Here is a 24,863-nt window from a genome sequence, read left to right on the forward strand (position 1 = left end):
ACTAAGCTTGAGGGAAGAGTAGATGGGAGGGTGAAGTAATTTTTCCCTTGTGGGAAACAGCCCATTTCTGTGTCCACATAATGTCCGGCTCTTCCATTTCTTCTAACTCATTTATATATAAGTTCACTTCAGTAAGCATGTGCTGGAGAAGTCAGTAAAATTATTTTTCTAATTAATTATTAAATAAACTCTAATTGAAATCCCAACTGCTTTTTCTATCTTAAGAAAATTATTCTAAATACTCATTTGGAAGAATGCATATTTAAAGAAAACTTTAAATAATGGTAAGAATATAATGAGGAGATTACATAACTAATTAGCAAACTCTGATTTAAAGCTCATCAATAAAAAGACATTTTAGGTATTAGTGTAAGAAGATCTGACAACTAAATTAATAGAAGAGAGAAGATAATGACAAAAGGGACCAATCCCCTCTCCATCATACACAAAAATAAATGATACGTTTGATGTAGAAAGCATCACAAACCAAAAGGAAAAGACAGATTATTTGTAACCAGTGTTGGAAAAAAAAATCAAATGTCAGCTAAAATTAAGTTGGAACTTTACCTTATACCAAAAGAAATTCTATATATTAGTTAAATCGTTTTGAAAAGAAAATATAAACACAAAAATGTATGTGAATCTTTCGTTTTTCTTTATAGAAAAGGGTTTTCAAAGCATATAAATGATGGAAAAAATAAAAAACTAAACTAAATTCAAACTGGTAAGTTTGAATGATGCAACAAATAACAGCCACATTACAGAGCAAGGAAACTAGAAATATTTACAACAAATATTGACAAAAAAGTCGGTGTTATTATATACAGATTGCTTAGGCATTAAGAAAAATCCTGAAACACCCCCAATTTTTTAAAATATGAGAAGAATTAATACAAGTGTTTAACATATTTGTAAAGAGGTTCAACCTCACTGATAGACAAAATGTTTTTCTTATGAAGGATTTCTAGATGTCAATTTTCATCTGGCAAACATATGGTGGAAAGATCACACTTACATTTTTACTCAGGAAAAAAAGTTGGGACTACATACCAAAAATCTTTTTAAAAATCTAGAATTCATAATAACCGTCCTAAGCAAATAGAGACCCTAAATTTTATGTGAAGAGATGCTCTTCACAGCATTATTTATTGTTATAAACCTAAACAATACTTAATATATTTGAGCTTTAGTTCCTCAACTGAAAACCAGGTACTGTAAGCTACTTTTCTTATGAGTTATGATAGTAAAGCATTTTTGGCAAAGCCTGATATGTAGTGGGTACTCTGTATGTTACCATTTTTTGTTGTACCAGCAAGGCTCTGACAGTGACTTCTCAGGGCTTATTCATGATAAGCTTCCTACCTAATAAGAAACACCTAAAATTTATTTGATACTTGCTACTTGCTAGATGGCCACGTTAGAATAGTTTTCATCCAAATAATGAAATCCTCAAAATTACTTAAAAGACACAATAACTACTCAGAAAACTTGAACAAATCAGATGTTGTGATTTTAAGACCCTGTCCACTTACAAAAGAATTCAGATAGAATTTAGTCTGAATCAAAAAGTTTAAATAAAACAACTGGTTATTGCCCTGGAAATAAGGATTTGATTGGCTGGATTATTATTCTTCTAATTTTAAAACCTCACACAAGCTACTGAGCTGACCTAAGTGAATAAAATATGTAAATTCACAGGTATCATGTATCAGTATATCCATTTTTCAGAACTGGGACAGATTATAAAGCTTGTAAAATGAGCATTTTTTTAAACTTCCTCCTCTCCACCTATTAGACCTTTCTCGTGTGAATATCTTCTAAAAAATTTGCTTTAAGAGAACAGAACTGAGGAAATTTCATCTGAACTTCTCTGAAATATTTCACTAGAAAGTCATGTCACTACCACTCCACCATGCTGTGTAGATGTCCGATTCATGGCCACAAACCCTGCTTCTTTCCCCTAAACCCAGTTTCATGTTTTTATTTTTCTTGGCCTTCGTCCGGACTCATCTATAAATCAATTTTCTCTGCAGCTTAGAAATAAGATGAGGTAAGCCACTCTTTGTCCATGTTACAGAGCTCTAGGATGGCAAAAGTTTAGAGGAAATAAGACGATTTAAAAATAATCGTGTACCCGAGCACTCCTTGCTCCCAGCTTTGGCCCACCCACAAACGCACACGCTCATAGTGCTTCTCCTTTGTAGATTCTGAACAAGTTTCATGAGCCAGTATCTCACAAACATCTGCCTTCATTATAATTATATTTCTATTTCAGCTGCACCAAGCTATTTACAGATGAGCCTGTTCATAAAGAGCTTTATAATTAAGCAAACAGAAATATCTTTTTATAGGATGCAGATCTAGGGGTGATAATCACACACAAAATACACAGCAACAGTTGCAAATAGAGTGTTTAACGCTAGTTATATAGTTAGTGATGTGCTCAATAAAGCTTGACATGTCTTTGTTCCTAAATACGAGAAAATATGGTCTTTGCTACACAGCAGTGTAAACTGTGTTCTTCTCCTATTTTTTTTTTTTTAGGCAAAGGCCATATTTTTCAGGGTGGGTTCTTAAAATGTGTGTGCATGTGGATTTTATATAACAGGGTTAAAACACGCACACACACACGGTCTCTGACTCAGTAGTATTTGGAATATGCCCTGTGCTTGAAGAATGATGCCTGATTCTAAATATAAGTATGAATATATGGACGGACATAGTATGGATAGATTGAATTAGTAGATAGAGGGTGGTAGCTGATAGTACTTGTAGAAATAGCTGCCAGACAAAGAGAAACTTAAAATACTGATCACAGCATAAAAAATATTTCTCAAATTCCAGTTGAAGTCTACTCAACTGCTCAGGTGTTTTCCAAAAGGCTAGTCATTGCATACATTTTAATAACTCTTGGCCACCCCCTCAGCCCCATGGATTGGAGCGATCATTTGGTGAAAATGTCAGCTTTATCTTTGTGGAGACTTCTGGGTCATCCAGAACTCATGCAAACCCCAAAGACTTTGAATACGAAACCTAGTCATTGTTTGCTAAGGTTCAGCATTGGCACAGAAAAGTTTACATATCTCAAACAAAACTATGCTCTGAAAGATATATGTCCAACTCATATGCTTCCTCTAAAAGTGTACAATGATGCAAATGATTTGACAAATATATGGATATATATTGAGAGAGTCTTTAAACAGTAATGGTAATTCCATTCTATGAATATATATGAAGAAAAAGAAATCCGAAAAACGTTATTAGAATAGATTCTATCTGATGTTTCTCATATTATTTAGTATTGTCACATACACAAAACTGTAGAATTTACTTCAGTGCCCAGCTATAGGAAAACGGTGAAATAATTTATTTTTTTCCTTGAAGATATGTTTTCTAATTGTTTATGTCCAGGATGTGATAAACTCATTGATGTTCAAGCTAAACATTGTTCCTATAACCCATTGTTGCAAATTGCCCAACACCAAGATGGTCACATTCCCAGTTACGAGATACATTTTGGTAGATATCTAAGGCTTCGGAAAGTTGAAGTTAAGAGAGGGCTCCAAGTTTCCTTCTGCACAGCCTCATTGGTATGTTATAATACGAAACGAGTCTCCAGCTAAAATCTGCCACACATACACGTATTAGTAAGTAGCAACACAAAAGGCATCAAACAACCTGTTCTGCTAGGTTGGTGATTCCCAGCTCTCTGCCTTTCAGATACTCTATTTTGCATGAAATAGTCATTTGATGTTGATGTGAGGATATTCTAGCAGCACCATTTAGCTAACCTTCTAGTCCAAGTCAGGTGACAAAAATCCTTCCAGAAGCAGCTAAACACAGACAGATTTGGAATCCTAAACCTAGGAGCCCATGCCAAAGGATGTTGGCAATTAGGCTTGCTGGATTTTTATATCTTATTCACCAAAGGGCAGAATTGACTGGAGTGCAATATCCCCATCCACTCCACGTGTCTTTCTCATCAGTTTTATCTAATTGCCTATTTTTAATTATGTATTAAGCACCAGTGAACCCACCAGCCAAAACAGAAGCTATGACCTTGAAAATAAACTGCATCCATGGCATCCATTCAAAAGCTTACCTTCACCTGAGCTAGCCTGAATTCTATGCACTGCATTCCTTTACCTTCCTGTTTCTATACCACTGCTGCGTCTGTATGTATTCCTATAAAAGTATGTGTGTGCCTTTTTAGTTTAATTATTTTAAACTTTAAAAAGGGGTATTTATTGGGTGTAATCTTTAAAGACTTATTTTCTTGCTTATTACAAATTGCTATATTTCTCCATATTGTTGCATATGCTGTTTGCTTTGACTTCTGTAATACATCACAATTTATTCATCCACTTCCCATTTGATGATCATTTGCACTATTTCAGTTTTTATTTTTCTTAACAATGCTTCTATGAGCATTATGTATGAGTCTTTTGAACATGTGCAAAAGTTTATCTTGAGTATAAATTGAGTTGTGGAACTTCTAGGTCAATAGTATATATGATTGTTTAGGAAATAACTCCAAATTATTCTACAATGTGTTTACTGCAATGGACCTTCTTACCAGCAATGTAAAAGAGATCTCCTTTAGATACATATCTCTCCAGCCCTTGGCATTGTAAAATTTTAATTATCACCAATCAAATGTTATAAAATGGAACTCAGTATCTTTATTTGTATTATCATAATAACATAATAATCACATATTACTGGCTATATGTTTTTCTGTTACGAAAAATATCTGTTCATCTTTTGACCTTTTTGTCTACTGGGTTGGTAATTTTTTTTTATAAATTCTTTATACAAGCCGCATATCTTTTATACATTACTAAATTCACCAGTGAAAAACCACCCACCTTTAAATAATATTCATTATATTAGATAAGAAGCCATCTGATTATACTTGAAGTCAACATAGCAAAAGTACTTGCAGTAGCTTTCTTTATAAAATGGTCCTTTGATCAGTTAACCAAACCACTTCCCCCAATCCTGGATGTATATGGCCAATTAGTCTCTACCGAATGCCAATTAAATTCCCTGGGATGCAGTTAAAATTTTCAAATCTCTCTCTCTCTCTCTCTCTCTGTCTCTCTCTCACACACACCATACTGCCAAAAATAAATAACAATGGAACTCATCTTTGCCGGGCACCACGTTACCTCTCACCAAGATGGTGAGTTCCAAATTTGTCCCCTTCTTCCACCCTCTTTCCTCTTCAATGCATCCAACACCCTGACCCCAGACTCTTATCCCAAGACAACACCAATTTTGCCAACTCTCAAAATCAAAGCAATGCTCAAAACTCTTCATTACTTATTAAAATTCCTAACCTGTCATTCCAATCCTACTTGATCCTCATCTCCCTGCCCAGATGTTTCCTCTACCATTTTTCCCCATGAGTAGAGCCCAGGGGAAGAGCTTCAGGATCAACTTCTCCATTCCATCTCCAGTATTGGCCAGATGCATAGCACCATTAATTTAAGGTAAGTCACTTAACTAAAGCTCTGTCTCTTCTTCTATAAAATCAGGATAATTATTAGCGCCTAACTCATGGACACATTGGGTCAATGCAAAGATTAAGTAACCTTGTTTTAACATTAAGTGTCTTATACAACCATATATATGACGAGATAAAGTGCTATGATCTTCAGACTTTCTGAACACTTTGCTAACACTTCTTATGTATTACTTTTCCCTAGCAGTCCTTTATACAAGTCCGTGCATCTCTCCATCATTTGTATGCTACTTGAGAGTACGGTCTATATTAGTCATCTTGTTTTTACCCAAGCCAAAAACACAAACAGGGGTTCAGGAAATGTGTGTTGTTTGAATGTCTTCCTCCTCTTCCTTTTTTCTCTCTTTCTCTTTCTAGTCCTTAAAAAAACACTATATGGAAAAATCCTTATAAGAAAGTTATTTATATTTGTAACCTTAATAAAACTATCACTAGTGATATCCAGCCTGAAAGTATTGTAGCTAAAAAAAATTAAGCCAACAAATAATTCATGTCTCTCATGTGCCTTGCTCACCACAATTCTTATTAATTTTCTTTCCTCTTTTATTCTCTAAACCCCAAAATAGTCGGAACTGTCTTACTCCCTAGCCACCCCTCCCCTCAAAATATTTCGGTCCCTCATCTAAACCAACCTGACACTCGTGTCTTGACCCACTGGCTACCTATTCCATTTCCCACCTCCAAAATGCTCCCTGAAGTTTACATCTCTCTTCCCCCTACTATACCTCTGTTTTCCAAGGCCAATTAAGGTGAAGAATTCTTGAGGGGTTAATTCATACTCTGCCTGATGGTTTTTCTGCAAAGAATGTTCCCATTCATTATTTGTAATGGATCGAGGACCTAAATGTAATAACTAAAACCATACAACTCTTAGAAGATGGGGAATCCTTCTTGGATTTGGTGGTGATTTCTTAGATATCATACCAATAGCACAAGCAACAAGATAAAACAATTAGATAAAATGGGCTTCATCAAAATTTAAAAAAATAATAATTTTATACATCAAAGAATGATATTAAGAAAATGAAAAGACAAACTACACAGTGGCAGAAAATATTTAGAAAGCATATATTTGATGAAAGTTTAATATCCAGAATATATAAAGAACTATTACAATTCAACAACAAAAAGAAAAATGTGAACAAAAAAAAACACAGACCTGTACAACACAAACAAGGAACTCTAATGCAAACTATGAACTACTGGTAATAGTATAATTATAATAATATTGCTTCATTAATTGTAACAAAAATACCACACTGATGTAAGGTGTTAATAATAAGGAAAACTGTGTGAGGGGAGTATATAGGAACTCTATACATTTTGCATGATTTTCTGTAAACATATAACCTCTCTAATAAAAAAAAATTGATTAATGGACAAAGGACTTGAATAGTTCATTCCTTTAAAAAAGATACAAAAATGACCCATGAAAATATGCTCAGTATCATTGGTCATCAGGAAACACAAATCAAACCACAATGAAGTTTATACTCACTTGGAGGACTAATATCAAAAAGAAAGAAGGGAAGAAAGAAAGTAATGCATAGTGGGTGTTGGTGAGGATGCGGAAACGTAGAAACCTTTCTATATTGTTTGTGGGGTTGTAAAATGTTGCAGTCACTATGGAAATCAAGTTGGTGGTTCCTCAGAAAATTGAATATAGAACTACTGCAGGTCCTAGCAAGCCCACTGCTTGTTATATACACAAAAGAACATAAGGCAGGGACTGGAACAAATATTTCTACCCAAATTCTCATAGCAGCATTACTCAAAATAGCCAAAAGGTGGAAGAAACCCATGCCCATCAACAGATGAATGTAAAATGAAATACAGTATAGGTACACAATGGATTTTATTCAGCCCTATTAAAGAATGAAGTTCTGATACATGTGACAACATGGATGAACTTTGAAGACATCATGTTGAGTGAAATAAGCCAGACACTAAAGGACAGGTATAGTATGACCTCTTTTATATCAAATACCTAGACCATGAAAATTCCTAGGGGCAGATATGATGCTACAGGTTACCAGAGGCCAGGGGTAAGGGGTAGAGGATGTTCTTGCTTAATAGTTGCATAACTTCTGTTCGAGGTGATGAACAATCGGAGCCATGGATGTTGGTGATGGAAATACAACATTGCAAATGCAATTAATACCACTGAATTATGCACTTGAAAGTTGTTAAAATGGGAAATTTTCAGTTGTATATAGGTTACTGCAATACAAAAGTTTTTTAAAAGTCTAAGGAGGAGAAATAAGTCAAGCATGCAAACCCTTGATCCTCTCTTCTGGTCAGAGTGGGAGAGAGGAAGGAAGGGGTAAATTGTAGAATACCAGCACATATCTATCTGTGTGTAACATATTCATGCATGCAAATTATACTTGGAGATAAACCACATTCATAAAGATAAACAATTCTATAAATATAATCTGAACTCCCTTTAGTATTTTCTTTTATATCACTATTTTCCTGGCTTACCACAAGTCACGCAACCCTAGCAACTATTTAATGAATGTCAAAAGATGGTGGAGTCAGTTCAGTAAACTGTGGTTTTATATTCAAGGTCCAAAACATAACTTGGATCGCACATTCCTCTACAATAAATACCCACAAATTAAAGAGCACAGATACTTTATCCTGGGTGAGAATGTTATTTTTCAGGCTCTTAGAGGGATGCTTTATTTACACCTATATTTAAAATGACATATTTAAGAGGGAAAAGAATAGACAGGATATATTATGCATTTAAAAAAATTGATTATGCAAGGGTTAAAAGAACAGGTAGGATGATGTAAAAGAAGGTAAATATATAAATGTTGCTATGATTATAAGTATAATCATATTCTTGGAACCTTTTATTCAGGAGCTCCAATCTATCTCTGCTTTGTAATTTCTTGTGTCAGGATCCAGGACAGGAAAAGGAAATTATTACAAGCAAGAAATACTGGAAATTAGGTGCTTACAAAACAAGTGAACAGATTAGAAGACAGGACATGAGGAAGCTGTTACTGTACTATTTATTGATTTCAAGGCCACACTGCTTCTGCCACAATCCAGAAGTGAGGGACCTGCTAATGGTACCCTGCCACCCACAGGGATTGCTCTCACATTTCCACTGGAACGTGGGATAAAATGGGGATGGGAATAAACTTACATCCAACCACTTAGCTTTCAGCAGCCACAGGAGAAGATGATGGCTGCTGCTTCATGTCTACCCTCCAAATGTCACACAAGCACAGCTGATTGGTAGAAGATAATACTTATTCAAATCTAAGAAATATAGCCTTCCAATGTCTCCAAAGAGAAAATTTGAATAGAGACTGAGATACCCACAGTGAGGAGCAGTGAAACGAATTGCTATCTATCTGTTTAAAACCCTAGGTTTAAGCTCAGGTTCTTCTACCACTCACAGATTGTATGGCCTGGAGGAAGCCTCTGAATATCTCTGGTCCTCAGTTTTTGTACCTACAAAGAAAAAGACAATAATACTGCCCTTGTAAAATCGTTGTAGGTGTTGAATAAATTGCATACGATGAAGGGTTACAGTGCCTGGAACATGAATGGCACTTGAAAAATGGACCTATTATTGCAGATGACCCTTACATTGTAACCAATCTTGAGAGCCTTTGGAGTACATCAAAACTTGGGTAGTCTTTTTAACTTGCAACGTTATCAATTCCTTTAGCCAAACATGGGTAGGCTTGGCCTAACTTGAACAGGTGTGGCATAAGGAGAAAATAAGCATGTCTTAGATTCAAGACACATTCTTGAAAATGGTATTATACCTGGGGAATCCCAAGAGAACAAAGTAATTTATGTTACAGGCTAAGAGTCCTAGTCCAAGTGCCTAGATACCTATTGTATCAGATATGGAGCTGTCAAGAAATCTTAATTTCCAGATTTAACCAGAATTTTATCAAATGAGTGGCTCTTTTAAATAAAAAAAAAACAAAACTGTACTGCCTTCTTCCTCAATAATTTTCTAGTTATTTGTAGCTTCTCACTCAAGAATGGGGTCATAGAAATGCCATCAGTTAAAGATGATTTTCCTCAGTCAAAGGCATAACTGTGGGTGAGAACAAATATTGATTAAGCAAACTATGTGTTTGCATTTTTTCATGGCCTCATCCCATTTTATAATCACAACTCCACGGGGTATATCCTGTTTTCTCAATTTTGCTTTTGAGGAATCTGAAGGTTAGAAATAGCATGCAACTGATAATAGGTGAAGATCGGCTGCCCTTCCCCACATCCTCACCCTGATGCATACTGCCCGATGCATGCTTTCCAGATCCCCGTCCCTGTAAGGACAAAGCACAAAGAAATCTGAGGGATAGGAAGAAAAAGAATAAAATAAATGCCAAGTGGTAAAAATAGAGGTACACATCCTCCAAGGTGATTTGCTTAAATTCTACTCTGCCTAGGATAGAACAATAGCATCTGAGTCTAATGCTTTTTCTTTTTTTGCTTTTAGAGATCAATGGCCAGGTCAGTCTTCAATTTCCTAGTCTAACATAAGTGCACTACAGATTAATAGTACATTTCATCCAGAAATTAATTACAAACTGATTAGGTTTGCAACATGTGATGTGAAAATGACGGTGATTCTTTGATCATTTATCAAGTCGCATGTCTCAAGAACTACAGCATCACACTCCATCTTCACAACTGCCCTGAAATGGACATTATTGTTTCCCTCATTTTACATCAGAGGCTCAGAAATATTAACTACGAAGCCAAGGTACGCAGCTGGCTCACGGCAGAACTAGCTTTGAACTTGGGTTGGCTTAACCCCTAAACCACCGCACTGTACTGCCTTCTTCCTGGATAATTATTCTAGTTATTTGTAGCTTCTCACTCAAGAATGGGGTTGTAGAAATGCCATCAGTCAAAGATGATTTTCCTCAGTCAAAGGCATAACTGTGGATGAGAACAAATGTTGATTAAGCATCAACTATGCATTTGCATTTTTTCATGACCCCATCCCATTTTATAACCACAACTCCACTGGGTGTATCTTTTGCCTTTGAGGAATCTGAAGGTTAGAAATTTCGTGTAACTGATAATAGGTGAAGGTCAGCTGCCCTTACCCACACCCTCCACCCCAGCTCATCCATCCCCTCACATACATCATCTGAATCAAGTCATGTCCTTTCTTTGCTACCACTTTGGAAAGGCTAAGATGGATGTCAGAATCTTTCACTCACTTTACTCTTTATTACTTGTAGGGATGAAAAAGTGTAGATATCTGGGAATTACAACCTTTCTACAGTCTGCCAAACCTCTAGATAACTCTCCTTTCTGGATCCTTTTATACCTTTATGAAAAACTCATTCTCCTAGCCCTTATTGGTATACAATTCATGGTGAGTTGTAGCATTACAGTACATCGGGGTAGGGGTGTTAAATATCAATGCTATCATGAGACCACAAGCTCTTATTTCCCTTCTCCCTGGCAATATTTCCCCATCTATTAGATAGGAGAAATACCTAGGACTGGTGGTAACAGGTATCCAAGCAAATAGGCAATGCAAAAAGGCTGGCCAGTAAATAACCTACATTTCCTTTGAAAAGACAAGTCTTGAGCAAACATTGTTCATGCATGTTAAGCCTGAGAATAGCCAAGAGACTCATCTCTGCTTAGAAAATAATTGTAAGGCTTTTCAGAATGCGCCACACACTCCCAGCACTGCGGTCAGAGGAAAGAAGAATATATAATGCCCTTCACTTGTTAGAAGCCAGCTCTTGCCAAAAGCATTCCAAAATCTCATAGCCAGCTCTTTTGCCCCAGTGCAATAACTTAGACCTTAAGGCAGAATAGAAATTACATCCCTGCTGCCACTCTCTTCCTACCTGTGGGTGGCTGGGTCTGAAAACTCCCCAGAAGCAGATTTGCTAGAGAAGAATGTACCTTTAACCACTCTGCCCAAGACCCAGACCATGACATTCGGCCAGTCCTAATTAAGTATCAGCTGGGTGGATGGGGTATGCCAGATTCAGCTGCTGCGTTGCTTTTCTTTTGGAAGTTACATCAAAGCATCTAACTCATCTTTACAAAGGGAAAGTTAGAACATTTAGCATCATTCCCTCAAATCAGACAGTCTCGAATGGACTAATCTGATTTGACACTGATGATCTGGCCCACTTGGTTGGATTCTGGGGCACTGGGATTGGAGAAAGGACATTGATAGCAAAGCAAGTGGGAGTAATGAAGGAGAAGAACAGAGAACCGAATCCCCAAGCAAAAACTAAGTCTCATTCACCAAAGAAGGGGGTCTTAATGAGTAGCTAAAATCAAAGGACTAAAGGCTGATATGAAACCAGATCATTGAGCTAGGAATATTTGTTATTAGTAATATGATCTATGACAGAAGGGCTGGGACTTCACTGAATTTCTCTGGTAAACAGCTTTCACACCTTCTTTGACAAGCTCACACTGCCCCAAGCTGTTGTAGCTGTGGGGTCAGTGAGCTTCTGTGCTTCCTTTGCAACATAGTTAGCTTCCCTGTTAATGAAAGAAATGGAACTCAGACATAGAATGTAGAGATAGTTTTTCCCAGGTACCGGTGGAGACATTAACATAAATCAACTCAGACAAAAAGGCCATATGCACAGCAGTTCAGTTATTGGGACATTCTAATCACTAATGTAGCTCCCACTTGTGGTTTTGTGGGTTATTGTTTCTCAGCAAAGGGAGGTTGTTGGTCTGGCTTAGTTTGGGCCTGGTATGAAGCACAGCCTGATGACCATAGTTGATCCACGGAATTCCTTTTGACTTGAAGGCCTAGCATGGCCTGGACAAAGAGGAAGATGTCTCCTGTACCCACTGTCTCAGGGGCCAGAAAATCTTCAAGCACCATCAAAGGACACCATCAAAATATTTAAGGAGTAAAGGATGAGACCAAGAAGGCGTTTGATGATGGACATGCTATAAAAAATAGCCAATATATTTTTGATAATCTCCTAGTCTCAAATCCAAAATCTAAACCAGCATGATAGTTTGGGAAGAGGTGCAGATGCTCGGAGCCTATATCTGGTTCTGCCAGCTGGTTTCACCACTGTTATTCATTAGACCCTGGATTCAGAACCCATGCCCTTCCAAACTCAGCTCAAGTCCTGCATCCTCCTCAAGACATCATTGTTGACTCCTGTCTGTTATTCTGATCTCTATCTCTTCTAAGCTCTTAATGTTTTTAAGGAATGTGTCACACAATTCAAAACTTCATAGAAAAATATCTCGTATTGTTCTATTTGTTCTAGAGGAGAAAGTCCTATTACTAAACTGTTGTCAGTTTTGAGAAAGGGTGCCTTCCTCTCTTATTCGGTAATAAGAATATAACAACATACATAACAGATGCTCAATAAGACCCTATAGATTAGCTGATCCATGTAGATCTAACCCCTTTTATTCTAAAGGCAGTACAATTATGATGGTCAGGAATAAAATCATTCACAAAGCTGAACTTTCATCTATTTGAAGGACTGCTCTGCCTCCAAAACAGAGAGAAATGTCTACCACCAACACACACCTACTCTTCCTCCTATGACCTGACTGTGAACAGCTTCACCATCCACCTGCTGATCCAAATCAAACATCCACACCTGATCACCATCTTTGATTCTTACTTTCTTCTCCTTCAGCATCTATAATCAGTTTACCCCCAAGTTTTGCCAATTCTGACTCCTTGACGTCTCTCAAACTGTATCACTCTTGTCCAACACTATGTTATTGTCTTAGGTCAGACAGTCATCATCATTTCTAACCAGTCTTACTGTACCACTTCTTAATACCCTTTTTGCATACATTCTCTTGCCCCTCCACCTTGTCATGCACACTGAGTGATTGATCATTTTCAACTATTTATCTAATCATGTCTTACCCCTGATTAAAATTTTTCAATGATTCCCTACCACTTTCAAGAGTTGTTTAAACTGTTTATTATGGCCTACAACCTTCTTCATCATAAGGCTCCTAGTGACACTTTTGATCTCAGCTCTTGCCATATACCAACAAGTATTCTTTGGCTGACACTTGACTACAGACCAATGGTCACATTAACCAGTTTGGAATTTCTCAAGGGTTCCTGCTATTTCACGTATCAGGGAATTGGTTGGACAGTTCCTGTGGCCTGACACACCCCACCTCCTTGTCCCCCTTCTTTGGGCCACTAGCTCACCTGTCCATTCAAGTCTCACCTCTTTCTGATAGAATTTTCATAGTAGGTTAGGAACCTGGATTCAAATAATTCCTTACATCAAATCTTTTATCACCCCATGTTGTCATTATTGATCATTTTGGCTGCCTTCTCCATTAAACTAGATCCATTCCCTTTTTAGAACAGAAACTTTCTCTCAATTTGTGAATCCTCAAGGTTTAACAAGGTGCCTGGTTCAACAAATGATCATTGGATGCATGAATATATAAAGAAAGAAAATATGAATACATGAATGAATAAATAAATGTTGGGCGAAGGAGTTAGTATGTGAAAATGAGTGACAAAGTAACATGCTCTTTATGATCAAGTCCATGTTTGATTATTAATTAAAGTATAAATACCATAATCATGTGTTTCTTTCCACTTCCTCTATTTCTTCAAGGCATCTTCATCTACTCCCTTGGCTTAAATATTTCCTAGGTGCTCATGCCTACAAAATCTTTATCATCAATTCAGAGGTGAGCTCCAGAGTTTCAGACTTGAACATATAGCTTCCTAGTTGTATCTCTCTTCTTGGATGGCCCATAGACCCCTAAAATTCAAAATGTCCTAAACCAATGATCTTTCTCATACAATTCAATTATTTGTGTTCCCTCCCTCAGTGAATAGAATAATTTCCATCATGATCACCCGAATCAGAACCAAAATATAATCCTTAAACTCCTCCAATTCTCTAATGTTTCAACCTAATCAAGCTTTGGTGCTTCTACCATATATACTAAAATACTAGTTCTTTCCTCAGTTTTCATTCTGCTGGCCTACCCTATGAATTTCAGACTTGCCAGTCCCTATAATCACAGGAACCAATTCCTTAAGGTAAATCTCTTAATAATTGGATGCATATATCTCATTAACTCTTTCTCTGGAGAATCCTTACTGACATACCTCCTATAATCTCCAATCACATTAAATCACTTTCAGTTTTTCAAATAGTCCTTGTTCTGGGAAGCTCCAGGCTTATTCTCCTCTTTCACTGCAAAACACTCTATACTACTCTTTCATTGCCAAACACCCACGCTCCTTCTTCACTCAATTGAATCCTACATAATCTGCATACGTTATAACTCAGCTGATATGTCACCACCTATGAGAAGCCCTCCCTAGATTAGGTCCACCTATGAGTTTCTGTAAGGTCCTATACTTTCCATAATGTAGCACTTATCACACCATTATAGTTTTCTGGCAGAAGGTCTGCCTTCCCCGTCATTCTGGGACAATGGCAGAGTCAATGGACCTGAGGATGTGGGGGTATAGGAGAGTTGAAAGGATATAAAATGGGTATTAGTAAACTCATAATTTCCATCAGACCTCCTTTTTGTTTGATGTGGATAATTGATAATTTCTCAATCTTATATTAAGTGCTCTGCTATGCAAACTCAGACTCAAGAAAAATCTCCAGTGCCTTGAGTTTCTGTCCACATTTCATTTTTCTTTCTCTAAGTCATTCCTAAATAAAAATGCTAGAGCTGCACTGAGTGTGAGTTCCAAGAGAGTAGATATTTCATCAGTCTTATTCATGACTGTATTTCTATCACCTAGTAGAGTAAGCACTAAATAAATATGTATAGGATTTTACTGAATATTAAACATCTAATCTACAAGTCCTTTCCAAGGATCTGCCACATTTCAGAAATTGTGCTAAGATCTGAGAAGAAAACAAAGATATTTTCCCTGCCCTTACGAGGCCATTATGATCTCATTGAGAAGACACAAAAAAGAATAATAAAAACATTACCACAGCACAAAAACATTCTTCCAGGGAATCTGTGAGAGTGACTTGTTTATGCTCGGAAATTCAAAATAAAAGCAAATGAATAAAGTGTCCAAGCCATAAGATTAGCAGTTTAGAAGACCAAGAGATTACTTTGTATTGAAGTACAATTCTGGAAAATAGAAACCACATTTTGAAAACAACAATGAAGGCAAAAGAATATGTATCACGTACTTGACGGCAGTAAAGAGAAGAAAATGGGAAATAATAAACATCTGTTGAATAACGATGACTACATTATTCAAAAAATAATAATATTATCTATTATAGTGCATGTTACAGTTGCATGTATAAAAATGTCACCTCATAAAAATTGTTCCACTTTTGACAAATAAGGAAGATCAAGTACAAGAAAGTTGAAGGAAATTGTCAAGGAGCTTATAAACATTAGCAAAACCAGAATTTTAACGTAGACTTATTAACCCTAAGTCTATTCTTTTTCTCAGTCCTGGCAGGTGAAAGTCTGCAGTATGAAATGATTTTGTACGGACAATAGTGGTAGTTATTATTGAATAACAACTTTTTTGATAGTCCGTTGTAAAGCTCCCAGTTCTCTCTTTTTTTTTCAATTTTTCCCTATTTGGAGTTCATTTACAATTTGACAGTTTAAGAAAAATATCTGAGTTTCCTGAATGGCAGTAATTATAACTTTAAACCATAATAATTTACTCCAAGTAGCAAACTTTTTGGCTTATCATCTCTATTCAGAATCTTTAGGGATTACTCTATATAAACTGGTTCCCAGGTAACACACATGAAGTATTAAGTTCTATAACATTTGGCTTTTTTACTTATTCTTCAAGGAATCTGTGAAAATGACTCAGATAATGCTTGAAAAGTCAGAAGAAAAGCAAAAGGTCTATGTAATAGCCTTTTAATTTATTGCCCTCTGCTTTGGTTTGCTAAAGCTACCACAATGCAATTTACCAGAAATGGGTTGGCTTTTTCAAAGAGGATTTATTAGGTTACAAATTTCCAGTTCTAAGGCCAAAAAATGTCCATCACTGAATACCTTCACTGAAGAAAGGCTACTGGTTACTTTCTGTCACATGAGACGGCACATAGCCATGTCTGCTGGCCCTTCCCTCCTGGGTTGTTTTCAAAATGGCTCTCTCAGATTTTGTGGGTCCTTCTGGTTACTTCTGGGGTGTTTACTTTCTTAATGTCTCCAGACATTTCTGCACTCCAAGCTCTCTGTGTCCTTTCATAAAGTACTCCAGTAAGTACATTAAAACCTGCCTTGAATCGGCTGGGTTACATATCCATGGAAACAACCTAATCAAAAGGTCCCACCCAATAACAGATCTGCCCCAAGATTGGATTAAAAGAATATAAGCTGTTCTGAGATACATAACAGATTCAAACAAGCATACCTGTGTTCCTCACTCTTTTGGAAGTTCACCATTTTACACCCAAAGGACCAAGGATTTGATGATAATTCAAAAACCCATGGAACCTGTCCTGTCATCTGCTTCACCTATGAAAATACTCTCACCTTTCTACTAATATAGAATGGATTTTTCCCTTAAAATGTATAGCTATACTTTTCCGAAGATAACCCATGCCATCAGAGACATTTAAAGAGTTTGTGCAAATACTTTCACACAAATGCATTGGCGTAGTAATGGACTCAACGCTTTTAAAAATCAATTTGGCAATATATATTAAGAATCATAAAAAAAAGAACCTAGTGTTATAACAATTGTTATATTTCTTTAACTTTAAAATTGCCCAAGAGAGATATAAAGGTAACTTGACCTCAAAGATATCTGTCACAGTATTATATATAATAAACAGCATAAATTATCAACAATCAAATAATTACTAAATAACTGTGAACCATCCATATAGTAATTTTTATTCATATAAGCAGACAGTTTATAATGCTAAGTGAAACAAGAAGGATGCAAAAATGTAATAATATATGATGTCACATGTGAAAATGTGTGTACTAGGAAGATTTAATTAAATGAAACCAAAATTTAGTCATGTTAGGGTAGTAGAATTGTCATTGATTTTTCTACATTTCTATGGTTAGTAAATAGTTAACAGTGACCAGAAGATGTGTTTCTCTTTTAGGACATTTTCCTTGTTGATTTTATAATCCATAAAGAATGGTAGTAGTTGAGAGGTATTAGCTTTCTAAATTAGGGGCAAAAGAAAGACTTTGGACCTATTTTAAAAAGAGATCGCAATATAGAAAAGTTGAGTGACAAATAATGATGGGGTAGGAGCAGTCAGAAGATGGAAAGATCTAGAATGACCTCCAAGCACTCTTGTAGGTCCCAAAAAAGGGAGACCCTAAAGAGTAAGACCTCCCTACAGACACGCCAAGCAAACATTTGCACTGACTCTTAAAGGAAAGAGAAATCCTGTGGCATTGAATAAAGTTGCAGAGAACAGAGGGATGTCTAGCAAACAGATAACTGGAATCTTCTAAGCCAAGGGAAAATGTGACATTCACGACTAGTTTTAAAAATAGTGCTCTTTAAATCCTCCGTGGCGTCAGAGTCACGTGAGAATAGGTGGAAGTTTGGCAACCATGTTCAACGGGTAAATATAGAGTGGGAGCCCAAAGTGTTGTGAATCAGTAAATATGTGTTTCAGGAGACTCTTCCCTAGCGTGTTGCCAAACCCACACTGTACCCTGGTATGAATTTAGAGCTGCAGGGTGTGTGGAAAGAGCTGCGAGTCAGTCCCACTGAGTCTCAAGGCTTGAGAAACTGACAGGGTTTCAGGTGGAGCCACTCAAAGGATGAGATCAGCCACTTGATGCAGCCAATGCAGAGCAGTCACTCTCCCAATATAGCCGTGACTAACACTGCAGTAAGTCTGGATAATGCTGTCACCTCTAGTAGAAGGCTGAGGTGCTCCTTGGCCCAGGCTAAAGTCTGTATCGCGTGGCAGGGGGGTGAGGTGGGGCAGGTCATAGATTAAGGTGTTTTTTCTTTGTGCTTCGTTTTTTATAAAATGCATCACAGCCCTACTGCCATCATTTCATCAATGCATCGTTTTAAACATATTTGCTGATAAATATGGACAAAGCTCACTATATGACATTCAGATGCAAATGTCATATCCTAGATCACTGCTCATTATTTATGCAAAGGAGAGAGTAACTACTCCGTGCATTTGAACTCAAATAGTCAGGAGAATCACCTCTTAAAATGCATATGCAGGCATCCCAACCCTTTCGTCTTATATAGTAAGCCTGAAATGAGGCCCAGTAATTTGCATTTAAATATGCATCTCAGTTTATTCCAACAGAGGGAATCCACTGATTTAACTAAGAAACGGTGCTCTGGGGTTGCATTTTACCCACTAGTGAACATCACAATCTAAACTGCAGTCAGTTTCACAAACATGGTTCACTGTCATTTAAATCTTGAAGCACTGACACTAGTTCTCAACACAGCAGGGGCTGCTGGTAGCTGTACTGAACCCAGTTGCAATCAATATTTTTATCAAAGATATGGATAGGGACAAAGCAGGCATGTCTATGAAATCTTCAGATGGCACTGGGGACATAACCAAAACATTATCAGATCATTCAATTCAGGATTTTAAAAGGTTCTGGCACACTGAGAATAATGGGTCAAAATTAACCAGATGAAAATTATATATATATATATATATATATATATCCAGTTCTGTACTTTGAGTAACATGCATGAGGATGAAAGAATTTGAGCAGTAGAGAAGCAGGCCCAGAAGTCTGAAAAGAGCTCACCTGAACAGATATGATTGGATGCCAACACTGAGAATTCATGCAGAGGAAGGAAAGGCCCGCCACATCACACTGTGCCAGTCACATATGGAATGCTAGATCCGGGGTTGGCAGCCACATTTTAAGAAGAACATTTACAAGTTTCTATATAGCCAATAGAGAAAATCATGATGGTGAAGGGACTGGACATCCAATATGGGGAGGGGGGATGAAGGAATGGGGAACGTTTAGCCTGGAAAATAGAAGACTTGGGAAGGATATTAGAGCCAGCATAAAGTATATGAAAAAAATCCTCAAAGGAAGGAATAATTCAATTCCTTCTTTGCTGTTCCAAAGAGTAAAACAAAGGTCAATGGGAAAAAATAAAATGAGCTACAATGCAACCAAGAATGGCATTTGCCTGTTGGCTTCTGCAGCCCAACTCCATCATGCTGCCTCCCGATGTGATGTTTCCTTCTAGCCCTAGCAGACTATTTGCTCTTTCGTCCCTCTGGGTCTTCATCACTCTGGCCCGTCACCTCGAATGACCTTGCTTATGCTTCTGCCTGGATAATACCTACTCATTATTGTAAGCTCAGTTGTCACCGCTCCCTGAAGTCTCGGCTCTGACACCACTGGGAGAATGCTCTCAGGTGCCACCCTCTGTGCTCCCACAGCCCTTCATGCCCTCCTTTATCAGCAACCTCATGAGACGGATTAGCAACTTGTGTGCATCCTGTCTCGTTTGCTGAGCTTCTGAATACGCCTTATTGATTTTCTTATCCCCACACCAAAGAGGTTTTTAAGAAATAGAGAATTAGTCCAGGATCCGTAGCTAATTTACTTACACATCCCAGATATGAACCAAATCAGGAGTAAGAGCCATGCTAGAAGCTTCACTCTTAGAAAAGGCCTTTAAGGCATGACTAATGGCATGCTTTTAGAATAGATAAATCTGAAGAGATGAGAACACTGTCTGATGCACTGCCATGAACTCTCACTATATGAAAACCACATGGCAAATTGGCAGTGGCTGCTCGGTGGGAGATCCAAAGAGAAAGAAGAGAAATGTTGCTCCTTACAATTCAGCAGTGGCCCCTGAAGCAGAAGAAACATAATCTTGATCATTTTTTTTGGCTTAACTCTCTAATTTGATTGCTAGTATTTCTAAGATAAACTAGGGTCTTTATATTTAAAGCTGATATGTGAACCAGCAGTATTTCATTGCATATTAAGATAATATTATGAAAACCAAAATTATCTTAATCAAGCATATGAAAGTAAAGACATTAAAGTTGAAAACCACATTGTATCATGTTGCATAGTGTATATATAGTGACAAATTATGCATCCTCATAAAAGCAGTTATAAATAATTATTTTTAAAAAAGGAAGGAGTATTAAAACAGAAAGCCTGATGATGTGTCCTCAACTATACTATGTTGTGTTTCTCAAAATCTCAACTTGAAATTATTTGCAAATTGCCCTACCTGGAAGGTCACCATAGAACAGAAGACAGATGAGACTATGATATGCATTCCAATAACACAAGCTTAAAAGCCATTAGATTTCTCTAAAGAAGACATGGAAATGGATAATGGGCACATGAGAAAATGTTCAGCATCATTAGTCATCAGGGAAATGTGACTCAAAATTATAAGACACCAATCACATCCACTTAGGTTGCCTAGAATCAAAGAGCAAGGTAATAATAAAAGTTGGTGAGGATGTGGGAAAACCAAAATCATTGTACACTGCTGGTGGGAATGTAAAATGGACAGCCACTTTGGAAAATAGTCTGGTGATTCTTCAAATGTTACCACAACCTAGCGATTCCACTCTTGACAATATATTCCCAAAAGTAATGAAAATATGGCCACACAAAACTTGCATACGAATGTTCATAGCGACTTTGCGTTATAACAGTCAAAAGGTGAAACAACCCATATGTCTAGCGACTAATGAATGGATAAGCAAAATGAGGTATATCCATGCAATGGAATATGATTTGGTCCTAAAAAAGAGAATGAAGTAATGATACATGCTGCAACACAGATGAAACTTGAAAACATTTTACAAAATGAAAGAAGCCTGTCACGAAGTGCATATTCTATGTTTCCTATTTTATGAACTGTTCAGAAGAGGCTAATCTATACAGACAGGAATTAAATTAGTGATTGACTAGAGTTGGAGGAGATGAGAGAAGTGGCACAGGGGAAATGTTAGCTAAAAGACTTAAGTTTCTTTTTGGAGCAATGAAAATCTTCTAATATTGATTTTAGTGATGGTTGTGCAACTTTGCGCATATACTAAAAACCATTCAACTCTACTTTAAATGGGAAAACTGTGTGATATGTGAATTATATCTCAATAAAACTGTTACCAAAAAAAAAAAAATCAAACTACAGGGGAGAAGAAACTCAAGGAGAGAGTTTTCAAATTTGCAGCTTTCTGATATTTAGGAAAGAAACTATAGCTTCTTTATATGCAGCTTTAAAAAGAAGGTGCTAAAACAAACTTCCTGAGCATTTAATCATCGTGTCTAAGAAATCAATAACTGTTTCCTTAGGAAAATACACAGGGCACAAGTTAAATTTTAAAAATTGTTCTAAATTTTTTAATCTGAAATTCAATTAATTAGAAGTTAGTGTGAATTATGTGGTAAACGATTAATAATACCGTTCCTAGAGAACACACAAATTATACAGCTGTAGCAGAAATTACATTCTCAAAGTTAAATCTCTGTGACAGAAAAATGCATCTCTGCCCAACCACACAGCTAAAGTCTTCTGGATTAAGAAACATTTGTAAAACATCTGAAGAGAGAGAGTCATATTTTTCTAACCTTTCCAGAATCCTAGGATTCTATGGCAGAGAACACTCTCAATCAACCCACATATTTTCTAGGTGCAGAGAACAAGACCCAGCCTGAGGAACTCACTTTGCTGAGGTTACCCACCAGCTGGGGACAGAGCCTAAATTTGACCCAGATCTCTGCTTTGCATGTCCTCTTCCCCTCAGCCCATGCAAGGAGTTCCAAATGAGGGTGTGCCGCTTCCGTCTGCAGAGAGCTGGCGCACACCTTGGATTCTGCCGGCATCTGTGCTCTAGTGTGTGCTCCAGTGAGTGTTCTCTGGGGTAAGCTAGGATGGCAGGCAAGGACTTCGAAATTTCTCATTTCCCAGAGAAGATTTCCATCTAGAGTTTTTCATTTAAGGAGGGCTGTTCTGCGTAGTTCTCTCACCCCTGGAGTTATTTCATCACTATTCAGTGAAAACATCTATTCAGGGTCCCCAACTTCCCATTCATTATGAACTTTTCATCTAAGTGAGATCAGACCAAAGTGCTAAAGCAAAGGCACAACCTGGCCTGCCCTTTAAAGACTCCTCCTCAACTATGTGGCATATTCTATTTAGCACTTTTTTTACAGAAAGTCAGAAATCTGTGAGGAGGTTTGCTATCTGTCTGCCTAGGCACATGGAAATAGAGGCAGGGATTTATTTGTCAACTTTGGTCTCTGTCCTCCTTGCTCCACTCAACATCCTTAGTTGCTCCTCCTGTTTTTGGTTATGCATACTAATAAAATCAAACATTTGTTCACAGCTCTAAAAGTTATGAAACACTTTCACTTTCATAAACAACATCTCTTTTGCCCTTCCCAGCCTCTCCATGAAGCTGCTTATTAAATACCATTTGCTAACTAAGCAATTTGGCCCTGGTCAGCAAGTGATGAGGGAGAAAGCTAGTCTTGCCTTCTAACTTCAAACCTCCTAATTACTTGTGTGTTTCCTACACCACGCTGCCTCCCAGTGACTAAAGCCACAACTAAGGATATCGCATTTCCCACATTCAATTCTCTAGTTCCCATTACTTGCTACCTTTCCCATGATCCTCAGCCACCACAGACAGCAGGCCCCTTCATCTAAAATTTGAATGCCCTTGCCATGTGGGTCATAAATCAAAATGTTGTTCAAGGCAGCAAAATATTACCTGACCAGCATCTCAGCACCCTATTGTACACACAAGGCAGACAATGAGTCTGTACTCCAGCTTGTGCCTTGTTCACGGTGAAGAGCTATGTTGCTTCTCACCCAAAACCTTCCATCACTGGGGACTTTGGAAGTGCTCAGGGTGAGATAATAGGCAAGAATTCTTATGACGAAGGAGGTTAGCTTCATAATCCAAAATACCTAAGGGTATGTAAGCAGTCTCCAGCTAGGAAATCTGCCGTGGTTTTGCTGACATCTCAAAACTGTCCTCTTAGGAAAATGCTTGCCATCCTGCTGTAAATGACCATGCTCCTGAGATGTACTGAGGAAAGCCGAGAGGTCTTTCACAGCTGAGTTTGACTCCAAGATCTATAAGTCTCTTTCAGCTCTGGGGCTGATATGATGACAAGAAACTCACAGCCACAATTTATGGATTGCAGTTATGACATTTTAAAACAAAAATGCTTGGCTGATATCTATGAAATTATAGAAACTCATAACCAAGCAATTATAATTAAAGGAAAATAATGCATTTTCTACAAATTCAATTCAACAACTGCTAAATACAGGCTTTATCCCAGGTGTTATTCTCAGCAATGAAGACTCAAAACTGGATGAAGACATACTATTTGCCCTTGACTAACTCACAGTTTAACAGAAGAAAATGCACATATATATAAACTAACGATGATATACTTAAGGTGAGTAAATGGATTTACACATTATTATAAGCACAGAAGTGGGAGCCATACATGTTGGAGAAGATTTCACAAAAGAGGTGATATTTGGGCTGGGACTTTGATAAGAAATAAGAAAAAATTATCAGTCTTTACCCTCTACTCCCAGGAAATGCTACTCCCCAGAATATGTGTCAAAAGAATTCATGAACAGATAGCACTCAAAGACAAATTTTGAGAAGTATCAAAAAGCCAGTACAAGCCATGCCATATGTCCAGATTCTTTTATGGAGATAATAGAGCTGCTTTTTGGACAAAGAGAAAATAAATTGTCAAAGAGCCCTGTGGTCCTTCCAAGCCCCATAGATAACTATACCCTATATAATGCATTTCTATTTACTCAGATAATATTTTATGTACTTCTCTAAATCTCTATCATATTTTTATTTAAATTAATCATTAGTAGGTAGGCTATCATGAATATAGATAATATCTTTTATCAAGTTTTCTAGTTGGCAATTGCTGGTGAGTATAAATAGTAATGACTTTTTTGATGCTTTATTTGGACACCTTGCCAAATTCTTTTATTAGCTTTTAAAATTTCCTTCATTCTCCCGTTCATTTTTTTCTTTGTATATGGCCATACCAACTACAAATAATAGCAATTTTCCTCTCCTGTATTACTCACTTATTTTTCTTATCTAATCACATTGGTCACCACCTCTAGTACTTACTGTGTTAAACAGTAATGATGAACTAGGACATTCTTGTCTTTTGTGTTTGTTAATTTCTAATATTGGTGTTTTCTGATTGTTTCTGTAGTTTATCAAGGAATAATTTTTGGCCAGAAATCTCTATAGTTCATTCCACAAAAGGCCAGACTGCATCTGATCCACTTAATATACTCTATCAGGTCCATGAGCTTCTTCTTTGCAGCAGTGATATCACTTTCAACTAAGCAATAATAATTTCA

The 24,863-nt window shown here is 37.1% G+C and overlaps 2 long non-coding RNA genes across 2 annotated transcripts in view; one reads left to right on the forward strand and one right to left on the reverse strand.

Moving 5' to 3' along the window:
• Positions 1–13,246, forward strand: part of LOC143677294 (uncharacterized) — an 89,170-nt gene extending 75,924 nt beyond the window's left edge. Inside the window, exons 3-4 of the long non-coding RNA XR_013172496.1 lie at positions 5,384–5,495; positions 10,008–13,246. This is a non-coding gene — a long non-coding RNA (uncharacterized LOC143677294). The remainder of the gene's footprint in view (positions 1–5,383; positions 5,496–10,007) is intronic.
• LOC143677295 (uncharacterized) overlaps positions 1–24,863 on the reverse strand; it is a 177,013-nt gene that overhangs the window by 6,073 nt on the left and 146,077 nt on the right. The gene's annotated exons all lie outside the window — the stretch shown is intronic.

This window comes from Tamandua tetradactyla, chromosome 3, assembly GCF_023851605.1.
Source record: "Tamandua tetradactyla isolate mTamTet1 chromosome 3, mTamTet1.pri, whole genome shotgun sequence".
NCBI classification, from domain to species: Eukaryota; Metazoa; Chordata; class Mammalia; order Pilosa; family Myrmecophagidae; genus Tamandua; species Tamandua tetradactyla.